This window comes from Triticum aestivum, chromosome 5B (assembly GCF_018294505.1).
Source record: "Triticum aestivum cultivar Chinese Spring chromosome 5B, IWGSC CS RefSeq v2.1, whole genome shotgun sequence".
NCBI lineage: Eukaryota > Viridiplantae > Streptophyta > Magnoliopsida > Poales > Poaceae > Triticum > Triticum aestivum.
The window spans coordinates 664,180,145-664,205,139 of NC_057807.1; positions in this window are offsets into that span (position 1 = coordinate 664,180,145).

The window sequence follows — 24,995 nt, forward strand, 5'->3', positions numbered from 1 at the left end:
CGAACGCATTTGTCTGAAATGTGAGGGGGACTTACAGTTCTACCCCTGCCTTTAGGCTTCTCGGCTTGGGACTGTGTACTGAGGGTCGGGGATAGTAGAGTAACTTTGCTTCTCCCCAAATAGTGGGCGGGAGCGATTTCGGGCGAGGAGGGCGTGTTTTAAAATATAGTGGGCGCGAGCGATTTCGGGCGAGGAGAGCGTGTTTTGAAATAGTGGGTGCGAGCGATTTCGGGCGAGGAGAGCGTGTTTTTGAAATAGTGGGCGCGAGCTATTTCGGGCGAGGAGAGCGTGTTTTTCCGACCATAGTTTATGAATTATTCGGCATGTGTCATTTCGGCCAAGGAGAAGGCGCGCTTGGATGAAGTTACGAACCTACCCCTGATGTACAACGGACCAATTGATGTGTGTCCCACATAGGATGGTAATTTCACGTCTCCCATTTATTTGCTCGGGCGAATTCCACCGAGCAGAGGATGCTTAACGGTTCGTTCAAATTTTGGGAGAACGAGCATCCACGTCTACCTTACCAAGTCGATTCGAATCAAATTTTGAAATATTAGCTTGCCACTTCTTTTTTAGATGGAGAGATGATGCTAGGGAGCAATGTGTTTTTACATGCTCATTGTTAGCGATTTACTATATGACAAATAGTTGACCCACTCAAAAACGCGAATCAAACCCAAAATGAAATATCTCGAATCAATGAAATAGCTCGTTCACTAGGTCAAAATAGTGAACTAAATCCAAAATTGAACACCTCAATCGAGTAGCATGTTGTACAGTATTATAGTACTCCATGAACATGTTGAAAGTCAAATTAATGAACTTGTTTGATATACGCATATATCCGTTCATGTGTGGATTGCAGACAACATGTTCTCCAATTTAAATATTTGAATGCAAGTTTATATCGAAACATGGTTTATGATGTCTTTGATGCATTAAACGCGACCTCCCCTCTCCCAGACTCCTGCTCTCTCTCTCTCTCTCTCTCTCTCTCTCTCTCTCTCCGACAATCTTCAATTCTGTCGCACGCATCCGGCACACAAACCTTGTTGGTCCCTCTCCCTTTCTCTCCATCTCTCTCTTTGTGTGTGTGGGGGGGGCAGGTCTTTCAAGTTCGCATGCATATATACTCCATTATAGGTCTCTCTTGCACACTATGTATGATACTCTAGCTAGTCCAAGCTAGATATCTTGGGTGCACTCATCGTACGCACACAAATTCCTTGGCTCATTGCCCGTAACTCTCTCACACACCACTCTGTCGTCTCGGAGCTCTTCCACCTCTCTCTCAAACTCTCCATCTACCTGGGTCACACATACACATGCATACCTTCACTCGCACTCGATAGGCCCATCTAAAAATCTCTCTCTCCCTCGTTCTCTCTCCATCTTACACGCACACACACACAATCTCATGCCTAGCTAGCCAAGTATGATGGTCTCTCACTCAATTGTAGGCACACGCAGTCCCCCCTATATGTATATGACTAGCTAATCTTAGTCTCCACCACAAACATGTGCATGGTCTATCTCGATTTCTCTCGGGGCATCTTTCTATCGCGCACGCACCTCCCTCGATCTCCCACCCATATAGTCCCCTCATGATCTCGAGGGGATCTCTCTATCACAAACACACCCTCTCTCCCTCCCCATGCGTCCATGTCCTCCATGTGTCCCTCTCGACCTTTGTTCCTTGTTGGCCAGACCTCTATTGGACATGTGCTACAGGGGTGTCTCTCTCCATTGCAAACAATCACACACTAGCTATCTCCGTGTATCTCCTCGCCTCGCTTTTCTATCTCGGAGATGCATGTGTGATATGTTCGCATAAGAAACGAAAAAACACACACTCTCTCTAATTTATCGTTTGTTGTCACTTTCTCTTTCACACACATACTCCTTTTGCACACTTACTCATTCTCCTTCACACGCACTTTATCTGTCTCTACTTAGGCACTCTCCTCGGTCCATAGCATATAGATTTATTGAAAAGTCAAACATCACAAAGTTTGACCATGTACGTGGAGAAAAACAATTACATCTAGAACGGCAAACATATACCATTAGATTCACCATGAGATGTAGTTTTGTATGATGTATCTTTGGTATTGTAGATATAAATAACATTTGCGTAAACCTGATCAAAGTTTCCAAAGTTTGACTTCTAAAAAATTTACATGCACTGCATTATCGAGCAGATGGAATATCTCTTTCCCCCTCTCAGCTATCTGACGCACCACTCAGCCTTATCGGGGCTCCTCAATCTCTCTCAAACTTTATTGGTCAGTTTGGTTCGTGACCTGACCCTCATGCCTTGATGGCCAGTACTGCCTGGTGTGGACGTGAGATGTAAAATATTTCTGCCTGGCCAGGCTTGTGTGGTGCTGAATCGTTTGGTTCATGCCTGGGCCAGGTAAAGCATCAATGTCCCATCAATCAGTCCATGTAGCAATTATTTAATGCTAATATCCATCCAGGCTGCTGTTAGCCTCGTGGCCGCACGACCAGGCACTGCCAGGCGTTCAAAATCGGTCGCCTGGGCCAGACTACTTGCAGTGCCTGGAGTCCAGCCAGGCTAATTAAAGTGCAAGGGAATCCAGGCGAGGCGGGCTTTCTTTTTCACAGGGTAGCAACCAAACAAGCGTGCATGAAATCCAGGCACAACCCCAGGCCAGGAAAAAGATGCTCAGGACGCAAACCAAACTAACCTTATATCTCCCTGGTTCACACATACACATGTCTCGCTCGCGCTATACATATAGACCCATCCAACACTCTCCGCCCTTGTTCTCTCTCCATGTGACACAGACCCCCCTAAGTACCATAATCCCTCACTCCATCATAGGCGCAAGCACTCCCCCATCCTAAGTATGATTATCTCTCACTAGCCATCAGGAACACACGTATTGTCTCCTTCCATCCATACATCTATCTTGATATTTCTCGGGGCATCTTCCATTGCGCACACACCTCGTCACTCGATCTCCCACCCATGTAGTCCTATCACAATCTCTAGGGGATCTCTCTATGACAAACATACACTCTCTCCTCCCCATGTCTGCATTTTCTCCTTATGTCTCTCTCGATCTCTCTCCCTTGTTTGTCAGACCCCTCTTGGCCACGTGCTAGGGGTCTTGCTCTCTCGGTTCCAAACAACCACACACTATCTCCTCACCTTGCCTCTGTTGTCGAAGATGCATGTGTGATATGTTTGCATAAGACACACAAGCCTTTTCTCTACTTTTATCGTGTGTTGTCCATGTCTCTTTCACACACGCACACACACTTTTTTCACTCACTCTTTCTATTTCTCTCTCTCTCTCTAGTTAGGGACTCTGTCACGTCCATAAGCATATGGATGTTTTGAAAATTCAAACCTCAGAAAAGTTTGACTAGGTATATGTGGAGAAAAACATTTACATCTGGAACAATCATTAGATTCATCACAACATGTACTTACATCATATTATCATTTATCTTTGGTATTGTAGATATAAGTAATTTCTTTATAAACTTGATCAAAGTTTCAAAAGTTTGACTTTAAAAAAATGTTGGAACTACATTATCGAACGGAGGGAGTAGCTCTTTCTCTCTCTCTGCTATCTCTCACGGGCCTCCCCTCTCACTCGAACTCTCTATACCGACGGATTATATGCTCACTGTGTCAGCGTATAGCTCCGTATATTGTTTAGTTGACCGGTCAACCAGTCCACATGCTGCCTTGTCCGCTCGTGTTCTGTATCTTCGTGTGCTGGCCCATGTGGCAGTGGGTGAAAATAAGTAAACTAGAGGCCCATCTGACACGCAGTGAAGTAAACAAAGTTGAAACCACTCGGGGTAGCACCCCACACGCTAGTAAATTGAGGGCGCATTGAGGACACACTTCTTGCACGTGAAGGACGCACTCGCGCACAATTCACCACTGTGCAGCGGCATGCATAGAAGGACGCACTCATGCACACCCAGCACACAACACACCAGCACACGCGTACACCGGCGTCGCCACCGGTTGGGATGGACGGCGAGGCAGCCAACAAACAGAGGCGGCTCGAGCCTAAACCGCATCCGGCGATCCTGGACTTCATCAGCAGCCTCCCCGACGACATGCTGCTCGTCATCATCGGCCTCCTCCCTACCAAATCTGCCGTGCGGACCGCCCTTCTCTCTAGGCGGTGGCGCCCCCTCTGGCGCCGCGTCCCCCTCAACCTCACCGTCGACAGCTGCCTCTGCGATAGGGATTGAAACGCATGGCCGCAATCTCCAAGATCCTTTCATCGCACCCTAGGCCAGCCAGACGCCTTGACATCCGCATGTTCAGCACCAACTGCAAGGCCCAACCCAAGTTCGACGAGTGGTTCTTATCCCCCGCCCTAGATCAGCTCGAGGACCTCAGCTTTGAAGCTGGTTGATGTTGCTTTCTACCACCGTCCGCGCTCCGCCTCACGCCAACGTTGCACCGCGCCAGCTTCAACTCTTGCTATCTTCCCTAGATTAATGTCGCGCTTGCCCTTCTTCTTCCTCAACTCAAGCAGCTCGACCTCTTCGACATTGTCATCTCGAAGAAGGCTATGGAGCACCTTCTCCGTAGCTGTACTGCGCTCGAGTACCTTCGTCTTGAGCAGATCCACGGGCTCATTAGCCTCCACATCACCTCGACGAATCTCCGATGGATTTATGTGTCTTGCTGGCCCCGCAACAAGACATCAATTGGGAAGAGATCACTCCAGCTGTTCCATGTTATGGTCACTGAGAATGCGCCTTTCCTTGAGAGATTGCTTGTATCGGATCTAGAAGGTCCAACAAAAATCAGGGTCATTGACGCGCTGAAATTGACAGCGTTGGTGTACTCATCTGCCAAATTCTCCAAACTCTTTATTGGATCCGTAATCGTTCAGGTACAACACTCATCTTCTTCTCCGTCTTCTTGAAATTCACATTTTTAAATTTCTTCTTGATGTATTTACGACCGTCTTCCAGAAAATGATTCCCACAAGCTTGACCCAGTCCATGCGCATAGTGAAGATCTGGGCACTAAAATCTATCGGCCCCAATCTGGATCGAGTTGTTGGATTCCTTACATGCTATCCATGCACGGAGAAGCTACTCATTGAGGTGAAACTTCTTTCCTATTAGTAAACGGTAATCACAACGTAGCTCAATTTTTTCGTAATTTCCCCAAATTACGATGACAAGTGTAGTGTTCAAAACTGCATCTACGCACTGCACCTAAAGAATTTTTTTTAGTATTTTTTCTCACATGATCACCTGCGTTGTTTTTATGCTGTACTACTATAGTAGCCTAGGCTAGTCATAGTGGAAAGTAACTTAGACTACTCCAGTAACTCTATGGTTACCCTAACAGCAAGTACTACCTCCGTCCTAGTTTACTCTTCCAATTTTGTAGTATCAAAATTTGACCATAGATTTAACTGACAAAATGTTAATGCATGTCACTAAGAACTATATTGTTGGATTCGTATTTGAAAATAATTTCAAATGGTGTAATTTTTAGTGACATGCATTGGCATTTTCTTAGGTAAATCTATGGTCAAAATTTTATACTAACTACGAGGTAGTATTCCCTCCGTCCCAAAATTCTTGTCTTACATTTGTTTTCTTGTCTTTCATTTGTTTAGATACATATGTATCTAACACTAAAATGTAACTAGATACATCTGTAGACAAATTTAAGACAAGAATTTTGGGACGGAGGGAGTACAAAAGTGGGCTATGTAGGCCAAAACACATGCCAAATTCACTTGTGATGCATTTGGCATCGATGCCCCTCATTGCTCACCTGGTGCCCCAATCTGGATCACCTACTTTGCTTCGGTGCCAAATTAACTCACGCAATGAAAAAACACTGCGTGGGTGAGAGAGAGAGGACTGAGGCAATAAAAAACACTTGTTTGGAAGAGTGAGAGGCTGGTGTAGTTGGTTTGGTTGATTTGTTTATACATGTGGGTCTGTGTGCATAGTGGTGCCAACTCTCTCACATCATGGGAGCGGTGCCAAAATCTTTTGATTTGACATCGATGCGTATTATGTGGCATACTTTAGCGAAATATGGCATCGGCCACATAGTGGAAGGCAACAAATGCCCAAGCTCTTCAGTGCTCCTAGTTAAATGAGAGGAAACAAAGAGAGAAAGAGAGAGAGAGAGAGAGAGAGAGAGAGAGAGAGAGAAAATATCACTAGCCAGCCAACCCTATCGTGTGAGCGAATGATATTGGTACCTCTTGATGACACGGCAATCTTATACAACCAGCTGCTCTAATATGTTCTCTTCTTTTGCAGATAAAAAAGACCCGAAAGTGAAAAATGTGCTGCATTATGACAATCTCATCGAATGCCTTGATCTCCATCTTACAGAAATTGATTTGATCGACTACCGAGGCAGCACATCTAAGATTAAATTGGCCATGTTCTTTGTTCTGGAGGCAACTGTGCTCAAGGTAATGAGGTTTGGCGTTCTCTGGTGCAACAATGAATGGCGTGCTGATCACCGCAAGCGTCTAAGCCTAAATGACAAAGTCTCCGCAGAAGCTGAATATGTTTTTGAAACATTAAGTGGCCAGAGACTAGAAAACTTATTTGCCCATTAGTGACTTGTCAGGGTGGTGGATTTTAGTTTGTATGTTAATGCTGCATCCACCTAAAGTAATGAAAGTTCTTACATAAACTTCCTAGTAATTCCCTCTTCGTAGGTGCAACATTACTCCTAACATTTGTAATATCAGTTTGAAACTTGTAATATTGCCGTGTCATATTCCTGCGTTTTCAAAATCCTGCGAATCAAATAGGTCCTGAGTTTGTGATGATGTTGTGCCTCCCATCTTTCACCAATAGCCGTTGGATCTAGATCTGACGCATACAAACCAAACTTCTCCATTCTTGCAAAAAGATGCCCGCACTTGTTCCCTATTTACAAACAACTCCTTGTCTCTCACAATCAGCCTTATCTCCTCCCCACCACATCTAGAAGTCCATGGAAAAATATGGCATGATGGCCGCTGCCGGCGCCGTCCACCCCCAATGTTGGTGTTCCGTGCAATGCACGGGCATCTACGCACGGGAAATTATGTCAAACAGAGCTAGTTGTAAGCAGGCTAGCTCTACAACCATGATGATAGTGACTGTAGACAGTGAGGCTGACTATTGTATGTCGAACACGGCGCCTATACTCAGGTGTCATCTCCGGCACAGGGTCTTGTCACTTCACTGTGAGGAGCAACACGTAATAATTTGACCAACGTGTAGTACAGTGCTAGTACTCCTACTACATTGGTAGTACTACTACTAGTACTAGTAGCACCACCGTCTGGATTTAGGAGTACTACCACGTCCATCTAGATTTTAGTATTTGACTAGCAATATCTAGTAATGCATGTCACAAAAAATGTACTACTCCCTCTGTAAACAAATACATGGTGTATTGTTTTATTCCTATCGGCGAGAGAATTTTTGCTAATTAATAGGATTACATGCAATGAACTAAACACTGCATGTCATGTTTGGTAGTCTCGAGTCATTGAAAGCATGCACGGCCCACATCTCTCATTGGTTGATATGTCACGAAATAAGAAATGAGGAGGGAGTTAATGTACCATGCCTAAGTGTTTTGGGATTATTTGGTTTTCGTAAGGTGACTTACACAACATTTTTGTTTACATGCATTAACATTTTATTAGTTAAATCAAAGGTCAAAACTTGGCACAAAATGCAAAGGGGACCAATAAACCAGTAAACATCAAACTTCTCTCGTTTGGCCCCAACTAGAGGTCCGGTGAGATGACTATACTGCACCGGCACGGAGGGGGATGCAGCTTCATTGACTTACTGCAACTGCCTTTGGGTGAATGACACGTGGCCCCAATGGGTGGCTGGCCCACCTATCATACAGCCAAAGGCAGGTGCAGTAGAGGGACAAGGAGTAGTACGAAATCCTACCCACCTGTGCACGCTAACCAAGGGCAAGAGTGATCACTCGAATCGCCAGATCAGTTGACTAGAAGCTAAGCTAGACCCATGGAGGCGATGAGCGCGAGCATCAGCCGGCTGTGCCAGATGCTCCACAATGCCAGCCTGCGGCCCGGCACCGAGGAACATCTCTAGGTATTGCTTGAGGCCGCCAGGGCGAGGGGCCGCTTGGACGATAGCTTCGTCTCCTTGTTCGACGAGGTCCTCTTTGGTTTCCTCGACAAGTTCACCGTCGTCAAGAAGCTCGTGGACGACTTTGACGTACGGCTCCAACCGACGCGCCCAGGCTCTGTGATGCCCACCACCCTCAACATACACTATGGTGACAACCTCTTCGACGCACTGGTGGCCCTAGGACTTCCCACCGTTGCGCCGGAGAATGTCCATCTTGAGGTCGCGCTCGCCGCGCAGCGCCTGGCGCAGCAAGACACCATCGACATAATCACCCACATCTATGCGCAAATCGTCCACAAGGACTACTACATGCAAGAGGAGGACGATAGGACGCTAGCCTTCTTGGACCGCAGGGCAACCTTGGAGGGCATTGTTCAGAAGCATGTTGAGCTCTCCGCCAACGCCGCTGCTCCTCACACATCGGTTGGTGACCTGGCGCACTTAGGCGGGAGGATGTCGGTGATGGATCCGTATGTATTTTTATCTTTCCGTCAAATCCATGTAGTAGTATATGGTACTACTAGTAATTATCTTACCTTTTGCATCAACTTCATAATTTTTGTACGTACTCCATGCATGAACTGCGCCAGAACAAAACTTCTCATTACTCTTGGGAAAATCGTTATTTTCTATCTATCAGTTGCACCATGGAGCAGAACCAAATTTTACAAGTTACAAGTTCAAAAGGAAAAGCCTGCCATGTTCGCGTCGCACCCCCACACGGTTGGTCCGGCACGCCGCTCAAGGGGGAATGCGTGCGGTGTTGCATTTTCACTTACCAGTGGGACCGCAGTTGAGCAAACCGACTATCGGCAAACCCCCACCCCGCCCACCGCGCGATGGCTGAGAAAACAGGAGGGAGAAGAGATGGTTGTAGCACGGACTCCAAGAAAATTGTTGTCGGATGGGACTCGTGTGGGTGGCGTGTGCCGTACTGCTAGACGTGAATGCTAGTTATGGCGCATGCCACCCCACTATATGGAGCCTATATCGAGATGTTGATTACGTAGAACAAATTTCCTGGAGTCCGTGCTCAGCCCTCCTCTATCTCTCTTCTTAGCCAGCCAGCGGACGCCCGGAGCCCATCGTCTGTTTTCTCATATGCGTTCCCACATGTCAGTGAAAATGCAAGAGGACCCACTGAACCTGCACATCTTTCACCTCGATGTGCTGGTGATGAAAAACAAATCCAATAAAGATCTTCAGTGGCCGCTTTTGGAGTTACTCAAGAGTAGTAAGATTCTATTTACAGTTTAACCCAAGATGCACATCACGTGGCTTCAACTACCACTCTATTTTCTTGCATGACACGACCTGGATGCTGGATGTCCCACGTGTCGGCAAAAGGAGGAAGAACCCGACCAAATCTTCGGTTGTGTTCTCGGATTAGACTAGTTGTGCTAACTTAAAAATTTTATTGTGTAGAATGGATGCAAGTTTTGGTATTGGGAAGAAGAGTACATTCATATATTGATAGAGTGCAATTTAATAGATGTTCTAGCACTTTTAGCTAGCATAGAGGCCAGAGATGAGACTAGTGCACTTGTTGATACTCCTGCTAGAATAGAGGCTAGACATGAGACTAGATGCGAGGAAGCAACGTCTACTTCTTTACACTCCAAGAAGAAAGAAGCATGCAAGATCGAGCATCCGCACGAAGAAAGAAGCACTAATCCAACTTATAGGAGCAGTTATGGAAGTTGGATATCTTCTAAAATGTATTCTTGTGGTTCTTGTTTTCTTTGGTCTTGCTTGTCTAGTCAAAATCATCGTTGGAGTTCGTGCAAAATGGAGGTCCGTTTGGGGTCGTGCGTTGGAGTTGGCCTTACAAGTGGGACCGCAGTTGAGGGAACTGACTATCGGCAAACCCCCACCTGGCCCGCCGCGTGATGGCTGAGTTAGAGAAACGACGAGGTTGAAAAGATTGCTCTAGCACGGACTCCAAGAAATATGATGTCAGATGGATGTCGTGCTGGTGGCGTGTGCCGTACTCCTGGATGTGAATGCTTGTTCTGGCCCATGCCACCCTACTACTCCTACTACCTATATAGTACTACTAGTAGTATCGAGGATTCGAGGTGCTGGTTACGTACAACGAACACATTAACATATGGCTATAGTAAAAACACCCGCCCGACGCGCGAAGCATGTGAAGCTAGTACAAATAGTGTACTACTATTGTTGATTGGCCTCATCCGATAACCTATTGCAATGCACGTACAATTATGTATTCAGAAAATATTTTTTTGCCTCGGCGCACCACTCACTCAGAGAAGCGACTCGAAAACCATTCATAAATTTAGTAAGTTTATCATAGGCATATCATTTTATTACATACAACAGGTCATCAACCCACAACGACAACGAGGATACATTATAAATACTAAAGTTTTCATCACACAAGAAATAACAAGCAATGAAATGAACTTCAACTCAACCAATCCTCGTTGTTGGAAATGCTTGCTTTGAACCACAAGTGATTCTCTGGGAAGGGCCACCCATTGTCGATCTCGAGACCAACACAGGACTGATCATCCAGGCTGAAGCGGCCTACTATATCAGTACCAGGGTAGGGAACCATTGAAATGTCCAAGGTATAGATACAGTTGCTTCTCATAAATGGTAGTAACATTGTGTCAACAACAGTTGGATCGCCTTTCACCATCATTGGATAGTTTTGTCCAAGGAAGAGCAAGTTTTCTCCAAGACTATCAATTCTGTACCAAGGAGAAGGTGTTGGCGCTAGCACACTAGTATCCATCCTGAATACCATGCAACGGGTGTTGGAATAGGTCCGGAGAGTGCGACCATGGGAGACAACACCTACTTCCTTAGTAGTAACATCAACAGTGGGCTGTATACAGACAAGAAGAGGTGATCCATCGGAATTAGTTGCCAGGCGCCACTGAGTATATGGGCGTTGCTCGTCCTCCTGCTCGTCATCATCACCATCATCATCTCTCCCTTGGTTATAAAATTTTTCAAGTATAGGTGGTGGAATGTTCATAGGACCTTGGAAACACAAGAAGAAGGTTAATTAGTAAAGGAAAACTTGCTAACCCGCATGCATGTGGATGAAACTATTATAATTACGGTGGAAGACAAACGTACTGAAACTACGAGGATCCCATGCAAAAATAGTGCCATGAGTGGTGGAAGCAAACACAAGACCCTTGTATTGAATTGCATCACCGTACTCATCCGTATACAGAAACTGATTTTTGAGCAATATCCATCTAGTCGAACCACGAAGGACGACAACAAGCTTGGTGAATATAGCAACAACTACATAGTTCTTGTAATTCCAAGAGCGGTTGGGAACTCGACAAATTGCTATCTTCCGTAGAAGACAGTCACCATGATCGTATTTGAACGTGCGTAGAATACTGGTGTGCTCACCCTCTAGGCAGTCTGCTGAGATTTTTGGAAGTGGAACCCGATGATGAGTGTACACATCCAAAAGTTCCCACTCGCAGTTGGACCCAATATAAACAACCCAATCTCCATTTGCGCCTGCCCAAGCCTTACCCTCAACCGATGGCATCTTAACATCACACATATCATTATCAAGCGGCATCAACTTGCACAAGGCGAGGCCTCCATTGTCCCCGCGCCAGTTATCAGGGTCACGGCGAAGAAGATAGGGGAGATCAAACCGCTACTTGACCCTTGGGTTCCTTGTAATGATGTTATTAGTTGAGTCGAGAATGGTCTTGAACGAACCTGCCATCCTAGCCGAGGTGATGACATCGCACCGATCAATGAGTTCCTCCACCACGTCATCTTTCAGATCGGGGCAAGAATAACGGGGTCGTTTCCAGACTGTTTCCTCCATGGAGAAGACGATCGAACAATGGTAGAAGTAAGGGTGAAGGCAAATGGAGGAGGGAGGAAGAGCGTGCGACAACAGTTCCAAATCGAGAGGGAAAGGCGAAGAGTCGGTGGACGGTTGCCAGTTTGCCACGATACATGAAGAGGCGCCCTGGCCTACACGTCCGTTCGGAAATACTAGTAGAAAAGGACTCATCGTCGTCTCACTGATATGTTGGAACGGGACCACATGTCAACGGAACATGGGTTGTAATTTCTCGTGCAAAATGCGATCTGGCCGCGTTGGCCCGAGGTGCCGCATTAGTTATCGAACTTTATTTTTTTTAATGGCGTGCCATTCAGTTTTGAAGCACGACTAACTGGTACTGTATGCAGAGAAAATATAAACTACTCTACCACTACTCCACCTCTAGTACTAGTAGTATAAAAAGATATATAGGCTGGAGCTTCAGCGCTTTCTTGCTAAGCGCTGCCCACTTGCTTCTCACACTATCACCCTCTCTCCAGATCTAGAAAAGACGGCCTCTCTCCCCCTCCTCAGCGGTGGTCACAGATCTGTCGGGGAAGAAAAGGACGTGCAGCGTTGACGCACTCGTCGTCGGCGAGCAAGGTCATGCACTGACGACAAGGCCGTCCTCTCAGACCTAGCACCCGTGCGGGGTGGCCTCCGTCCCCAAGCTCGATGCCGTAGTGTGTGCGGAGGACGACGACCACAAGCGAAGCCAGTTCCCACCGACCCTCAGGTATGCTACCTCTTTTCGAACCATACCCTTGTTCTATTGCCCCATCTGCCACGTCGCTGCATGTGGATCTTTTTCCACTCCACCATCTTCCCAATTTGCTATCCTCTGCTCTGCTGGCCACGCAGAGAAAACCTTAATTTGCACTATTAAAGGAAACCCTAATTCATGCAGACTAATCCATGTCTGGGTTAAATAAGCAAAGGAAGGGAGACTGTACTGTCCAAGAGAGTAGGCATCGAACCCGCATCTAGGTTTAAAAGGGGAAAATCTATCTATTATATACATAAAACAGAAGTCAAACAAGCCATCACGTTCGTCCACACGGGTTAAAATTTTCTAATCCGTTTGATCATGACGGATCGTAATTTTAACATCTAGGATTAAAAATATTTTTACGCGCGAGATGTGTCCGAACAAATTGGCCTGTCACGTGTACATGTTTAAGGCAACCTAGGCATGTGCACGTTCACCAATTGATACGCATCGTGGGACACGTTTTGGACTCTTAATGCACATGGATTCTACCGTCAAAAAGAGGACATACTATAAAAAGATGAACATATGACCTCTGCATTGAATTGGAGACGTAATATAAAAGGATACTACTCTATCTATACGTGTATGGTATGTTTAGCCTCCGAGCTGTCCGTCGTTGAAAGCTAAGACAATTGGAGTAGTTTCGGCAATCAAAAAGATAAATTAATTAAAAAAGAGTAAGCAGAGTCGAGATAATAGGAGTCCTACTTTGATCCAGCACACGTGTATAGGGAAGAAGTCGTACCATACCATATTATGAGTTGCACAACTATGGAAACCTACCGATTCTCCTGATGGATACTCATGAGAAAATCTCCTGATCGACCGTGCATGTCTACGTGGGAATTCGCCAAGCCCTATAACTACCACAAGCACCGCGCGATCGCCGGCGCACTGATGCTGAGCCTGCCGCAATGGAAGTGGCAGTTCATGGTTTAGAACGGCGTATCAACTGGCCTCCGAGGCCACGACGGTGTGTCAGCGACTGCGACGATGACGGAAACGGCAACGACAGATGCACGTGTCGCGGGACAGGATCGCAGCAGCATGCTCGAGTGGTCGCTGAGATGCGGTTGCCGCGGCATGATCAAATCGACTCATATGGGGTGAACGCAATCAAGTGCTTTGGCTAAGCACAACACAAACACACACGTAGGCATGCAAGCATGCATGCACGTACATGTGTCTGCATGCGAACAGGTGCTCTGGTCAATCCCTTTCTTGCCTACGCGAGTACGCTAATTGATTTTGTTTTGCTGAAACACTAATTGATTTTCATCGTACAAGAGCATCTCCCCAAAAGCTAGCCAATTATTTAATGTGGGTTGATCAGAGAAAAGAAAATATGCTAGAAAACAACACATAGAAGCAAAATATAAAGATGCTGATTACAAAAAGGAATTACATAAGCATGTGTAATCATGATGAGAGTTAGGAATGCCATGAGGAGGTTGCCTGTTTTTGTTCCGGTTCATCCGGTATGTCCAAAGCATTAGGTCTTCAACGATTTGTTTGAGGGGGAAGACACTGGTGATTTTGTTGTCTGAAGGTCATCGCATTTCTGCAGTCGCATATATTCCATAGGATGATAAGAAGCATGGAGTGCCAGATCGTCACGTGGAGAGGCACACAGCAGGCCGAGAGTTCGTCTACGTTGTAAGGAGGTCGGAAGCCTATACTTTGCCATACTCACTGCGCGAGCGGGCACTCGATGAATATGTGTGTGGTGCTTTCTCCATTGAACCCACATCTAGGATAGATTGAATTTGAGACGATATGCTTGCGGACAAGGTTGTTCTTGGAGTTTAGTCTACCACGGAATATCAACCTGGCAAATATCTTCACTCTGTTGGGGACGCATGATGACCATATGGGCACAAAATATAAGGATATTGATTTGATAGATATTTATTATAGGAGGGCGTAGTATTAGACTTTCAAAATTGTATCCAAACACTATACAACGATTGATTCTTAATCGAGTTTCTGTGAACAAAAAGGGCAACACATTGGACAACTATGTATGAAATGCGAAGTTACTACACAACCATGTTATTTTATGCATATAACATCTACAAAATAAAAAAAATGCAACCCGCAAGAAAAACATTATAACTCACAAAGGCATGCATACATGATATATCTGTATCCTAGCTGGCACTTCCCATGTTGTAGCTAGCGTATTAATTATTCTCTTTCTAATCAACTATGACTTCAGTTTATAATAGGTCATTGTACCTATGCTAATGCACTGGCATGCTAAATCAATTAATAATTGACAGGTGGCAAAATTTGGTACATAGAACAATTTCAAATAGGATCTCCCATGATGCATTATTCGTATAAGTATTCAGTATAGATTAAATTCAAATTTATAACTGGATAATTTCATCATAGATTTCCTAAAAATATTCAGTTTTTTTGGGTTAAGACTTATTTGTTGGATAAAGAGTGCATCTCAATTTTGAGAAACTACTCCATGTGAAATACTTAGCTAGCCAAATTTCAAAATAAATTAAACACACATATTAATAGTTCGATTTTTAAAATACACTAATGCAGAAAACATAAATAAATATAGAAATTTCATTATATTCTTTAAAATTAATTATGTTCTGATGGAGGACGAGTGTAAAAGTAACATGACAAACGTGTATCAATCTATTAGATGTATTAACATGCATGGGCCCCATAGTATACAAACATATGCACGTCAACCCAAAGAAAATAGCCACTAATTAAGATGGCATGAATGTGTTAATTTCATTGGTGATTTCATGCCTGTCAACAACGACAAAGTACCGATACATTTTCAAAGAACAAAATAATATAAGCATGTATACAATTGACGTGCAAAACGACAAAATACCATATGTAGGAAGCATAACTATGTGGTTGTTACAACACTATGTAAAGCACAAACCATGCATCCACATAATGAGTTGTTTTCTTCTAAGAGAAATGAATATAAGTTGGCTCAAGTGGATAGGATAAACAAAAGTACAAGTCATGATTAGTTTAAGGGATAATATTTTTAGCCGTTAAATATATAGTGAAATTGCACTGCTTAGAAGCCTGGAAGGCAGCATAGGAGATTAGATTAAGATGCACCTGCATGGAAGCATATACAGAACTGATATTTATGAGAAAAAAGCAAATACAAGTAGTAATGAGTAGAGAAGATACCATATGTTTCAGTTTGAACCATCAATGTGGAGTGTCTTCAAATATATGGATCGAAAGTGCAAGATAGGAATTCATAAACCAGTCAACGGTTTTAATGCACACACATATATGAGTACCATTTATCTTATGTCTTGACTTAGAAATGTCCTTTAATACAATCCAAAGCGCTAAAGTAGAAAGACCTTCGTGTGAAAATAGTACACTCATATTTATCAAGTCAAACATTTTGGTACTAAACTTTTTATGTCTATTTGATGTTTAGACTGTATATTTGTACTACCTAAAATATAAAATGATATAGAAAATCTAGCCGCGCAATTGCGCGGGCCACCCAGCTAGTTAGTAGCTAAGGAACGAGTCTCGTGTCTCTTGGTTGAAGAAGGGTAGAAAGGCATGACAACGCAATAGAGAATGACCAGGTCGATCGGTTTGTTGTCCTCACATAGGAAAAAGGTGGCTAAAGAGAACAAAATGGGACGTAATCCACATATGCTGCCTGGATATTTGCTACTCTGTGCAACCATACCTCCCTCACCACTCCGCGTCCGTGGAGGTACATCGTACTAGTGCGCCCACTATCCGAATGGGCCTCCCATGCTCTTATTGCCACTTTTTTGCTGTTATTAACGCCATCAGTCAAGTCAAGCAATGCTACTGCTAAAGTGATGCCACATTTAACTAATGCTGCCCTCAATCTAATGCCACCGATAAATTTAAGCAATGCCATTTAATGTCACTGGATTATTTCAGGGTTAGCTGTTGATTCTGGATGTATTAAAGATTTTCCAGCTAAGGCATTCTAATACTGTTGCACAACCAGTATACCAACGATGAAACTTGTTACTACCTTCAGATTTTTGCACTGTTAATGCTTATAGATTACATACCTCATTTTCATGAGATAAGTTAATTTTTTTGTACAGTGTCACCAAAATGCCAAGGCGCTGATATCATTTTATTTTGGTTAAACTGCACAAAAAATATGAAGACAAGAGGAAAGGTCAAGAGTGGGCACCTCCTCCTGCGGCTGTTCTCTTGATTCGTTTGATCAAGTTTTTATGTTTCATCGATTATCAAGATTGGGATAACAATTTTTAAGGTCCCCATGAGTTTGAAATGATATTTACCTTGGAGGTACATGGTTTGGAATTTTTTATACTGTCATTAGTTAATAATGCTAGTTACCTTCAGACTTTTGTATTTGGTCTAATGCTCATGCACAGCTAGTATACCAATGCTAAAACTTGTTACCTTTACATTTTGTATTGTTAATTCTTATAGAAATCTTCCAGTGCTAGAGTTTATTGAAATCTGTTCAGTAAAACCATTGTACTATACCCTATAATAAACTAACTACTCTACTGTTGCACTAGCCACTGGATTAGTGTATATTTGTAGTATTCAAATGGTGTTGCATTAGCATATGGACATAAATAAAGTGTGGCAAGCTTTCCCAGATATGTGCTCAAGAAAATTACTACCTATTTTTCTAAATACTAGACGTTTGGGTACTTTAAATTGAACCGCAAAAACACCTTATATTAAGGAACAGAGGGTGTAGAGTTCACTCAAATTATCCCGGTAAAGCTAGTCACACATTTGTTAAAATTAATGTTCATTATGTTATCGGAGGAGGTCGGTATGTTTGTCTCTAATGCCTGTCGACCACATACCTGACATCATGATGTAATGTTAAGTCATTTCCTTTTGTACAGTGTCACTGAATTGTCAAGGCGGTGATGGCATTTTATTTTAGTTGAACTACACAAAATATGCTTAAAAGAAGAGGAAAGGTTAGGAGTCGATCATTCTTTCAAAAAGAACTATATATGCCTTTCTGACATCAGCCGCTCTTGCCTTATTTATTCCTTCAAACAGGTGGTTAGAAACAGTCTTGCTACCTTTTCCATTAAGAAATTGGAATGCTTATATTTGTGAGTCTATGCTTCAACTAGTGTCGTTTTTACAATAATCACACTTTCAATATCTATGCAAACAGGGATGCTCGATTTTAGTGGAACTACACAAAAAGTCCAACTGATTCAACATTAGGAGCATATTTTCTTCCAAACCTTTATATCCAATTGGTGGCACTATGAGCTGTTCATTATGAAGGTACATGGTTTTCTACTATCTTGCTATTCTTTTTGTACTGTCATTAGATAGTAATACTAGTGGTTTGCATGTGAATTTATTGGTAGGGTGGACCTGCATTGGAGGTGCAGGACATGATTCAATGGTTGGATGCTCAATTTCGGTTGTATCGATTTCACCTCTTCCATCACTGCGAACATGGATATCCTTGGTTTGATGAAGAATAGGCGCTATATTTCTGCTCTGAACCAGCAAATCAATTCAGTATGAAATTGTCCGGGGCAAAACATAAGTGTATCAAATTGTCCAGTGCAGAACATGACAGATGCTAAGCGGAAGAGACATGTTTAAACCGAAAATACAAGGTGTGGTATATGTTTACTAGCTGCTTGATATTTGTGCAGACAGAGATGTCTGCCCGTTGCTATTTGGCAAACAAACAAAGTGACCGCAATTTTGGTTGATCTGCACAAGAGAATAGTATAGTCACTGCATGCAGTGCCATTTGAGAATAGACACAGAAAGATTGGATATTCACTTCATGGACTGCAAAAAAGTAGTACTGTACTATTTATTAGCCAACACTAGGTTCTTCATTGCTTTGGTCTGATTATACAATGGGCATCATTTTGCCTAAGTTAAAGTATGTATTCCGAAAATAGTCTCGCCGTGTGATCGAGAGAAGACCAAATCATATTGCAGTAGATGTTCCTCCATCACGTGTGGTTCATTCTCATGGTTCCAGCTGTTGGTGAAACCACTTACATTTGCAAGAGGAATTGTAGACTTCACAAACAAATTTCTCTTTCAGTCTGTACTGAATGTTGGCCAAGAGAAGCATCCATGTTAGTAGGAAGAACATATGTTTTTTCTAGATCTTTGCTTTTGGAGCTACGTATTTGTAGATGATCTGTGAATCATTGAGATGCATTAACATGTTGATCTTATGTATGGGAATCGTACAAGTTGGTTTTAGTTGCGACGCAAGATCCAAAGTGGCTGATCTTTGCTTTTGGAGCTACATATTTGTATATGATCTGTGAATCATTGAGATGCATTAACAATTACTTATTTCTGTTCGCTCAGTGTTTACAAGTTACTGATCGATCACTAGCTAGCCTACTAATGCGCTCCTGACAGTTTTATTTGCGAGGCAAGATCTGAAGTTGCAGTTTTTTGAATAAAAATTCCTGCCTCTGAAGAAACTGACAAGCTACACTATCCTACCTACTCGATCCTACATGGATAAATAGCGGATCACGCACGTACTGCCTTCTTTCCGGTTTGCAGGGCTCAATTCAAGAAATGACCTACTCGATCCTACACGAATAAATAGCGGATCACACACGTAGTAGTACCTCCTTTTCGGTTTGCAGGGCTTAATTCAAACCTCTCACCAACCAAGGTACTCCCTCCGTCCGGGTTTATTAGTCCCGTGAGAAAAGCAGCAAGACCAAGGCATGGCAATAATTAACGACATGTAGAAGTTTAAGCCTAATTAATTCCAGCGATTTAAGTGGCTGCATGCGTGCCCTCGGCTGCGACTAGTTGCATGCTGCTCCGCATACTAGCTGCGAGCAATTCTGAGTGCCTGCATGCAGCCGGCCGTAATTAAGGTAGCTAACTGATGCGAAAAAGATGCGTTTTAATTGTTGCGGGCTTTTTAAATCCGTGGAATCATTATTGACAAGGAGGGAGATGATTCGAGTGCACTCGTTTGACCGTCATGCCGGCGTGCGACCCAGATGGGACGGAACAGCAAAGTCATAATTTCAGTTTCTCTAGTTTTCCACGGCAAGCTGGTGCGCTAAGCAATGCCTGCTTATGCATTGAATTCCGATGACCATCGCGCTACCTTCCGCCTATAAGTACTATTTCCCGGCCTTCTCCGGTGGCACCGTGACCTAACTCGCCATATCCTCATAAGCCCCCACTGGCCCGACGTCGCTCGCCACGTCCGCCATGCCCCCGCCCGTTCGCGGTACGCGAGGCCGGAGGCGGTCACCGCCGGAACTAGTGTTCGGTTTTTCACCGGAAGGCAGACGGAGGGAGGAGGCATTCTATCTATCTTTAGATGGCAATGCAGAGATCGAGGACTTGTTGGAGTGTGACTGCCTGGCAGAGGAGCAGGAGTTGTTGGAGCGCGACTGCCTGGCGGAGGAGCAGCGTATCGCCGATTTGTGCCGCCAGCGAGATATGGAGCAGTAGCGCACCGACGCTCTGAGTCGCGAGCAGAGCACCCACAACTGGGCCGACTACGTGGAGGCTGGCGCCCGGCAAATAGCCTTGGAGTCTGTCAGGCACACACGCGTTCGCGACACCGATTTTTAGTACCAGCTCGTCAAGTGGGTTTCCCGCTTAGAAGCCGAAGCTTCGCTGGACCACACCGGCATGGAAAGGGCCAACGCGCGCGAGCAACGCGCCCTATCGCACCTCTGGCAAGTCCGAGGCGAGGCGGAGGACGCTGGTGCCGGCGTTTAGCGTGTACCGCAGATGGCGGCCGGCATCGTCTAGTTAGCTAAGAGTAAGTTAGTACTTGTATGCTACTAGAGTATTAGTGGGAGTAGATAGTTAACTTGGCTATGATGGTTGTCAACGTGGAAGTTTAGCACTCTATATGTGGATCAGACCTGTTACTTTGCTCTGAATGTTGAACTTTCCATTTGAACGTATGGAATGAGCTGTTATTTTTTTAAATGGGTTGTATTTGTCCTCCATGGGTTTAGAGGCTGACTTGTGGGCCTACCAAGTTGACGCGTACACAATCAGGAGATGATTGTACGTGGAGAGGATGACAGCAGGGACCTGCCAAGGTCATGGCAGTACGCAAGCAAGTGTCTCCTTATTTCAAGCCAATAAAAAAATGGCTCCTCCTAATGGATTTCTGACATCTGGGTCCCATGCCATTGTCAACGTAGTCAATAAACGAGAGAATTGCACAACGAGCGGCTGACACCAGGGTCCCAGCAGCTCGCCCAGTTATTTTTGTTTTGGGGTAATTTGATAAATGCCACTCCAAATCTGGTGTTTCCGAGAAATGCCACTGCAATTTCCAAACTTTGAAAAATGCCATTTCATGCCATTTCTAGTGGCATTTTTCGAAGTCTGGAGTGGCGTTTTTCAAAGTTTGCAAATTGCAGTGACGTTTTTCAAAGTTTGCAAAAATGAAGTGGCATTTTTCAAAGTTTGCAAAAATTGCAGTGGCATTTTTCAAAGTTTGGAAATTGCAGTGGCATTTTTATGAATCGCCATAATTGGAGTGGCATTTAACTAATTTGTTTTTGAGACGGAAGCAGGGTGTCAACAGGGCTGTGCGAGACACTCTAGCCTGTCTAGACAGCCTTTTCTTTTATGTTTACCACAGACCAGCCCAGTAGTTTCTTTTTCTTTCTGAAAATGGCTAGCCCAGTTTTTCTGTGATTTTTCAAGTAAGTCGCTTTGCCGGGCCTTTTGGGATGCAAATATTTTAAGACGAGGAGAGCTTCATTCGGCTGGCAGAGAAAATGGCCTATCAGTAATGAGAAATGGGCTGTACATTTTTTAAACACATCAAACCGGCAATTAGTTTCAAATATCTTTTTTTCATTTCAAGATTTTAAATTGCATTGATTTTTATGCGTGGACAATTTATTGGATGTTATATTGATATACATTTTTTTTAAATCAGTCTGAATGTGACTCGAAATTTCGGGTTTAAAAACAGTTCAGACCGCACCAACATATGCAAAATTTCGTATAATTTTTTAACTGTGGCCACAATATGGGCTGTAATGCTAACAAAAAGAATATGGGCTCCAAAAAAACCCATAAGAATTAGCAAATGGGCTGTAAATTATTAGAAATAATGGCAGATGGCATGTATGCTGTTTTCCACATATTTGAGGCTTTCCTAAAAAAAGGTTGACGCACAAGCAGTGACTGTTGGATGTCCATCCAACGGCCGTCGTGCTTCTTCAATCTCTGCTCTTCCTGCTCCAGTCGCTCAAACAAGCGCCGGCGGGACTTCCTGCTCCCTCCTCCCCGCGGCCCGCTGTGCTACCACGTAGGCCTCACCGCCCCACCATACTCCCATCACTGGCCTAGCCATCCCTCGACTCCACACCTACTGTTATTCTCCGGCGACGGCAGACGAACCAATAAACCCTCGTACAGTCGTACTCCCCTCCATGTGGGAAACAACTGCCGAGTATTCCCTGGCTCCGTGTCGTTCCCTTCCTAGGCCTCGCCGTCGTCCACCACCCTGGTTCTCTCAGCATGGCATGGTCAACGACCGACATGCATCTGAAGTGGACTGTACGTGGAGAGGCTGACAGCTGGGTCCATGGCCGCACGCAAGGAAATGCCTCCTTATTACGCACAAAATAATGATTCCTCCACCTGACATCTGGGACCCACCGAAAGGGCCTCTGTATTTCATGAAAAAAATGTTACCGCCGCTGACAGCTCAAACCCACCAGCTATATCTTTGCACGCAAGGAAGTGCCTCCTTATTACGCACAAAAAATGAATACTCCCCCTGCTAGCTGGGAACCAGTATAGTGGGCCTACTAAGTTGATTGGGATGGAGGGCTTTGTCAACTATTCAATATGCACGATTCTAGCTTGAGTAACCGTACGATGTCCATCCAACCGTGTAGTGCTTCTTCAACCTCTGGTCTTCTTGCTCCAGCCGCCCAAAGCAGCTCCGGTCGTGCCACCTACTCCTGCCTCCCATGGTCGGCTGTGCTGCCGTGGAGGCCTCACCGCCCCATACTACTCCCACCGCTGGCCAGGCCATCCCTCCACTCCACTCACCCACACCCCGTGTTATTCTGCGGCAACGACAGCGCAACCAAACCAGTGAACCCTCGTACTCCTCTCCGCATGGGCATCCACTACCGCGTCTTCCCCGGCTCCGCGTCGTCCCCTTCCTAGGCCTCGCTGTCGTCCAACGCCGTGGTGCTCTCGGCGCGGCGTGGTCAATGTGGTCAACGACCAACTTCCATCAGAAGAGTACTATACATGGAGAGGTTAACTGCTGGGTCCACGGCAGCCGCAAGGAAGTGCCTCCTTGTTACGCGGAAAATAATTATTCCTCCACCTGACAGCAGGGACCCATCAGACGGGCCACCAGTATTTCGTGAAAAATCATTTCCCCCCTGACTGCTGGGACCCACCGGACGGGCCACCGTATTTTGCGAAAAAAACGCCCCCCCCGCTGTCAGCTCGGACCCACCAAAAGTGCCTCCTTATTACGCAAAAAAAATGAATATTCCCCCTGCTAGCTGGGACCCACCTTGGTGGGAGGCTGATTTATGGGCCTACTAAGTTGACTGGGACGGAGGCCTTTGTCAACTTTAGTCAATATGAACGATTCTAGCTCCAGTGACCGTATGATGTCCATCCAACGACCGTAGTGCTTCTTCAACCTCTGGTCTTCTTGCTCCAGCCGCCCAAAGCAGCGCTGGTCGTGCCGCATGCTCCTGCCTCCCATGGCCGGCTGTGATGCCGCGGAGGCCTCACTGCCTCCTACTACTCCCACCGCTGGCCAGGCCATCCCTCTACTCACCCACACCCCCTGTTATTCTGCGGCGATGGCAGCCTCACACCACAGCCGAACCAGTGAACCCTCGTACTCCTCTCCGCATGGGAATCCACTGTCACGTCTTCCCCGCCTCCGCGTCGTCCCCTTCCTAGGCCTCACCGTTGTGCACCGCCGTGGTGCTCTCGACGCGGCGTGGTCAATGTGGTCAACGACCGACTTGACCTCACAGCCGACGCGGCATGGTCAATCTTCGCACCCAAGGAAGTGCGTCTGGGCAAAAAAAATGATTCGCCCCCCTGACTGATGGGACCCACCAGCTACATCTTCGCACGCAAGGAAGTGCCCGACAGTAGGGACCCACCTAGTCGAAGCGTACGTAGCGTTGTCATTGTGGTCGTGAACGTGTATGTACATACTGGTCGATGTAGAGGCGTGCACGTGTCGTAGTAGAGACGTGCATGTGTCATAGTAGAGGCGCGCGTGTAGCATGTACACGTACGTACAATGGCCAGGGTGGAAGAAAGTAAATACGGCCACATACGTACATACGGGCGGGGTCTCGAACGCCTACTCGTGCATACGTACGACCAGGGCTCGTGTACATGGCTGGGTCAGAACGGAGAAACTGCGTCGTTGTCGTGTTCATGGGGAGGCAACAGAATGCATCGTGTTCATCGGGAGGCAACGGAATGCGGCGTGTTCATCGGGAGGCAACAGAACACATGGGAGCCAACCGGCTTGGATGGAACAGGCGATGGAAACGAGCCCTGGCGTACCGCAGAACAGAGGAAACGGCCTTGTGTTCGACCGTCCATGTTCGAAACGGGATCCTGTTCATCGGGAGGGGTCTGGCATACCGCAAAACAGAGGAAACAGACTTGTGTTGGACCTCCTACGGTCGAAACGGGGTCCTGTTGATCGGGAGGGGTGTGGCGTACCGCAAAACGGAGGAAAAAGACTTGTGTTGGAGCGCTCCGGTCGAAACAGGGGTCCTGTTCCACGGGAGGGGTGTGGCGTACCGCAAAACGGGACTCCATGGGATATTGTTCATCTCCACCGTCGACCTCCTCCAGCCTCCACAGGCCACTGTTCATCCATCGTCGACCTCCTCCAGCCTCCACCTGCAACTGTTCATCCACGGGCTCCTATTCATCCACCCTCCACCGCGCGCTACTCCATCAGCTACTGTTCAACCACCCCTCTCCACGGGCTCCTGTTCAACCACCCCTCCACGGGCTACTATTCATCCATCCCTCCATGGGGTCGTCCTGTTCATCCAGCCCTCCACGGGGTCCTGTTCATCCAGCCCCAACTGGCTCGATCAATCAGGGTCCTGTTCATCCAGAGGCAACACCACGGGGTCCTGTTCATCCACCCCCACCACTCAGTGTTCATCCAACCCCCCCCCCCGGGCAATGCTC